Genomic DNA, 5,578 nt, shown 5'->3' on the forward strand with positions numbered 1-5,578 from the left:
GGATGAAACTTTGGCCCGACAAATAACCCGGCGGTCTAAGTCAATGATAATTATCAATGGTGAGCTACATTGCCGCAGTGTCACTGGAACTTTCCAGCGTTGTGTTTCCCCTGAGGAAGGCCAAGATATTTTGTGTGAGATTCACGAAGGGGATTGTGGCCATCATGCCGGCTCAAAATCTCTTGTAGCCAAGGCTTTTCGTCATGGGTTTTATTGGTTGACGGCTCATGCTGATGCGGAGGACTTGGTCAGTAGATGTGACGGTTGTCAGAGGTTCTCACGACGGGCTCATGTGCCGGCTCAGGAGCTGAGGATGATTCCAATTACTTGGCCATTTGCGGTCTGGGGGCTTGATATGGTTGGGCCTTTTGAAAGGTCCAAGGACAAGAAGACCCACCTCTTGGTGGCAGTTGACAAGTTCACAAAGTGGGTTGAGGCAGAGCCAGTTAGCAAGTGTGATGTGGCCACAGCGGTTCAGTTCATGAAAAAGGTGATATTTCACTTTGGTTTTCCACACAGTATTATAACTGACAATGGTACCAATCTGTCTAAAGGCGCCATGGAAGAGTTTTGTCAACGAGAGCATATTCGACTTGATGTTTCATCAGTGGCTCACCCTCAATCCAATGGTCAAGCTGAGAGAGCTAATCAGGAGATCTTGAAGGGCATCAAGCCCCGGCTTTTGGTCCCTTTGCAACGGACGCTAGGTTGTTGGGTGGAGGAGTTACCCTCCGTGTTATGGAGCATTAATGCTACTCCTAACAGGTCTACGGGTTACACGCCTTTCTTCATGGTTTATGGAGCCGAAGCAGTTCTCCCCAGCGACATCCTTCATGACTCGCCTCGAGTGGCGGCTTATGTCAAGGCGGATAATGAACGGGCGCGCCAAGATGCTCTTGACTTGTTGGACGAACAGCGTGATGTGGCAGCAGCTCGCTCGGCGATTTACCAACAAGACCTGCGCCGTTATCACAGCCGCCGGGTTAAGTCCCGGGTCTTCCAGGAAGGTGATCTGGTGCTCCGGCTCATCCAAGATCAAACAGATACACACAAGTTATCCCCGCCTTGGGAAGGGCCCTTTGTGGTCAGCAAGAACTTGCACAACGGGTCATACTACCTTATCGACGTTCGGGAGCACAAAGATTCACGTAAGTCGGAGGAAGAGACCCGTCGGCCGTGGAACATAGCTCAACTTCGGCCTTATTACACTTGAGCCACCGGCTCTCATAATGTACATATTTCTATAGCCATGTATATGTTATGCTAAATAATAAAGCAGGACCTCTGTCCTTTTCTCCTCCAAAGGTAAACGTGTTATTTCCATTACAACATCACATGGTCACTTGGATGTGGACCCGGCTTATGATCGTATTCGAATCTGGCCGTAAACAACATGATCACCTGGGGGCTTCCTGTTCAAACATAGGTCGTATTCGAACCAAAGAGAACATAGCTGTCGATACCCACTTGATTAGGCAACCTGCCGAGCTCATTGGGGAGTTTTCCTTGATCATATTTGAATCATAGCTCAACCCCCTTTGGGAACCGACGTGGATCGTATTCGAATCAGCATCGTTAAACAACTCTTAAAGTCATTTGGGGGCTTCCTGTTCAAACATGGGTCGTATTCAAACCTAAGAGAACATAGCTGTCGATACCCTCTTGATTGGCAAGGCCACACCCACTGGGGGCTATATGATCACATTCGAATCTTAGCTTAACCCCTTTGGGACGATTCTCTGGTCGTATTCGAACCGGAAGCCCCTAAGTTTTGATCTCTTGACTTACAACAAGTTCTTTTGGTCATATCAACAGTGTGCAAGGGCAGCTCTTACTTTGCCGGCTTATTTTTGATTCACAATGTTGATAGCACATAGTAAGTATTATTGATGCTGGTGAACCGGAGTTGAGATCTTAACCTCATCATTCGGGTTACATAAACCGGGAGTGTACTTGAAGGCTTGTAAGTATGCTATTATGGTTACATCGAGGATATAATTGAGGGCCAAGTCTTTGGTGATTTTGGTTCATATTCCGGGTTATATATAAGGTCTATGACTCTCAGAGACTTGTGATTTGTTTTCTATGCAGGATGGTTAAAGACCGTTCTTCAAGCAGAAGGAAAATAAATGATCAATTGTAACCCGGAGGAATATAAAGAAGCAACTTCAATGGAATTAAGCATTCAACACATGCACGATGGCACGACAAGTTAAGTGTTTGTCCTACTCTATTACAAGACTCTCAGAGTCCAAAAGGTGAGGCATTGTTTTAAGGTGTAACCATAAGCCGCCTAAAAGTTAAGGTGCTTGTTGAGTCGAAGCTTCCGGCTCATCCCTCTCCGCTCCTCCGGCTGATTCCATGACCTGGAAGGTTGATGATTTCCAGTCAATGCCGCTCAAAGCTTCAAATTGAGCCTCATCATCAATTAACCCGGCCGGGTCAAATTCTGGGGCGAAGGTATGCTTACGAGTCGGAGGGATCAAGCTGATGGCTTCATAACATGGAGTGGGGATCCTCTGATTTTCCGCGTCGTAGCCCGGCTGATACTTGGTGAGGTCGGTGTCATTCCCAATCAGGGTGGCCACCGGGCGCACGCTCTTCACACAGGCAGCAAAGTCTTTTTGATCAAAGGGGGTGCCGTCTTCCTTCAGGCTGGGGTATCCAAGAGCGATGTCGGCCGGGTCTAGCTCCAGAAGGAAAGCCTTGGCCCGGCTCAAAGCAGCTATAGCTCCGGCTCTTGCAGAGGCCCGTCTTAGCTCTTGGAAGCGCTGAGGAAGAACGGCAAGCCGCCTGAGTACATCCGCCAGGTGAGTCGGAACCTCGTTGGACAGGGCCACAACGGCTAACGCACGCTGTGACCCGGTATAGAGTTGCTCCACCAAGGTGTACACGGCTTTCAGCTTGGTCAGAACGTTCTGGTTAAGGTTGGAGCTTCTGGGACCTGTTTAACAAAGTCAGGTAAGCCGATGGCAGTAGTGGGACTTATGAGACGTAAAGAATGAAAACTTGTTAAAATCTTGCAGAATGACTTACCGAAGATTGCGGAGACCATCTGGGACACATGGCGTTTTAAGCCGGAGAGTTCGGCGGTTCTCTCAGTTAGAGCAGCCTCTGCTTTTTCGGCCCGGCTCAGCAAGGCGGTTCTCTCCTCGGCCCAAGTTTTTCTTTCTGTTTCAAATTTCTTCTTCAGTTTTTCCTGTGCAGCAACACTGAACTCGAATTTAGCATTGGCCTTCCGGGTCTCAGTTTCCTGAGTTTTCAGGCGGTTCTTCAGCTCAGAGATTTCAGATTCAAATGTCTTGCAGGCAGCCTGTACAAATTCCGGATTACAGTGTGAATAATCATCATGCAACATTGAAGTCCCAAGCGCTTTGCAAAGCAAAGACACTTGGCACTTGGGGGCTAATGTATGTTGAGAGACTCTATTTATAATTGCCGGTTCATGAAGGTAAGCCGGAAGTTAAGTCTACAACCTATTCTATCATAAGTAATAGACTTGGGGGCTAGCATGGTAAGGATGATTATGGAGTAAGCGAGAGAGTTGTACCTCAGATTTTTGCTGTAGCTACTTCACCATGTCAATCTCCAGGTCCCGACTGTTGTGCACTTGACTAATGTAACCCAAAACAATGTCGCTCAAGTTCGCATAGTCGGTAATCTCCAGTCTGGCCCTGCGGCGCTCCAGCAGTTCTTCTTTGGCAGAGCATTTGGCCAGCACAGTGGGCCTCCCCGGTTCGACAAATTCTGTCCGGGTGATTACAACGTCCGGGTCATCGGCCGGCTGAGCTGGGCTGGGGATCTCCGGGTTAGTAGAGTTCTCTATGACTGGCTCGTCAGTTGGAGCGGTGGCTTCAGGAGCTGAGGCAGATGGCGGCTCTTGAGCAGAAGCCTCCGGTTCAGTCAGGACCGGTTCTTTGAACGATTTGTTCTTCTTCGCCCTCTTGCTGAGCTTTGCTTGAGCACTGAAAGGACAATAGGTTAGTACAAAAGCATGAGTAAAGATAAGCACATCATAAGATGATCATCATTACCCGGGGGCGGTCTTGAAAGCCGGCAGGTTAGATTGCATAGAGTCACCAGAGGAAGGTGAAGTTTCCTGATAATTTGAATCAGACGAATTGAGCGGTTGACGGGTAACGCCCGCTAAAGGATGAAAAGGGTATAAGTTGGAGATAACCTCGGTCCGGCATTTCCTCGATGCTTCGGGTAAGCCGGAGGAGAGATCTGCATCCTTGTTGGCCCGGGTTTGTCTCCGGCTCTCATGAATCTGTTGCTTCAAAAGAAATTGAGGATCTTGATAAGCTAAAGGATGTGAAAATCTTACTTTCCGGGTTACTCTTCGGACTTTCGGCCTTGGCAAGGGCTCCGAGTCGGAGGAAAGTATAGTTACCTCTTTAGTCACCGGATTACTTGCTCCGATATCATCCTGCGGATAATCAAGTCAGTAAGGTGGTTAAAAAAACAGACGAAAAGCAGAATAAGAGCCTGACGAAACAAGGGTTACCTCTGACTCGGAGCTATCGTCTAGCTGAAGCAGCTCTGAGGCGCTAGGCTTACTCCCCTTCTTGCGGGGAGCGGCTCTCCTGGCGGCTTTCTTAGCCTTCCTGGCCTTTTTAGCCGCCTCATGGTCGTACTTGACCTTCCAGAACTTGTCATTAGCCTGAAAAATATGACAAAGATTTCTTAAGGTTCAGATGAAAGCTATTAAAAGGGAAAGCAAGGTGCTCAGGTCAGTGGTTTACCGCCGGAGCCGGGTTAGCTTGGCAGAAGGGGCTTAAGCCGGTTCTCCCGCAGTCTGCTAAGCTCTCGTTCAAGAGGGACTTGGTCATGTCGTCCACGACGTCCTCAGGTAGATCGCTGGGGCTGTGCCGCAGAGGGTCATCCTTCCGGCCCGTGTAATTACACATTAAGCTGGGGCGGCGGCTCAAGGGAATCACCCGCCAAGAAAGCCAGACCCGGACCAGATCAACACCGTTGAGGCCATTTCCCAGAAGAGCCTTAATCTTGTTGATGGTAGGGATCAATGGTTGACGCTCAGCTTGAGATAGCTTGTCTGGCAGGGGGTGATTTGGCTCCAGACGCAGAGCACGAAAGCCGGGCAGAGGGTTCTCATCAGCCGGAGAAGTGTCATGGCAGTAGAACCATGTCTGGTTCCAGTCCTTTGGGTGGCTTGGCAGCTCAGCATAAGGTAAAAGGCAATCTCGCCGTCGTTGAATGGAGATTCCGCCAAGCTCCAAGCCAGGCCCGTTTGTGCACTCATTCTGGCGGTTCAGATAGAACAACTCCCTAAAAAGCAGTAGGCTGGGCTCTTCGCCAAGATATACTTCGCAGAATACTTGAAAGTTGCAAATATTTGACACGGAATTGGGTCCTATGTCTTGCGGCCGCAGATCAAAGAAGTTCAACACATCTCTAAAGAATTTTGAGCCGGGCAGTGCGAAGCCCCGGCTCATTTGATCCGCAAATATCACCACCTCGCCATCTCTTGGTTGAGGTCTTTCCTCCGACGGGTTAGGGGCACGATAAGACATGACCTCCTTCTTGGGCAGGTAACCCGTCTTCACGAAGTCAGCTA

This window comes from Triticum aestivum, chromosome 7D, assembly GCF_018294505.1.
Source record: "Triticum aestivum cultivar Chinese Spring chromosome 7D, IWGSC CS RefSeq v2.1, whole genome shotgun sequence".
Lineage (NCBI taxonomy): Eukaryota > Viridiplantae > Streptophyta > Magnoliopsida > Poales > Poaceae > Triticum > Triticum aestivum.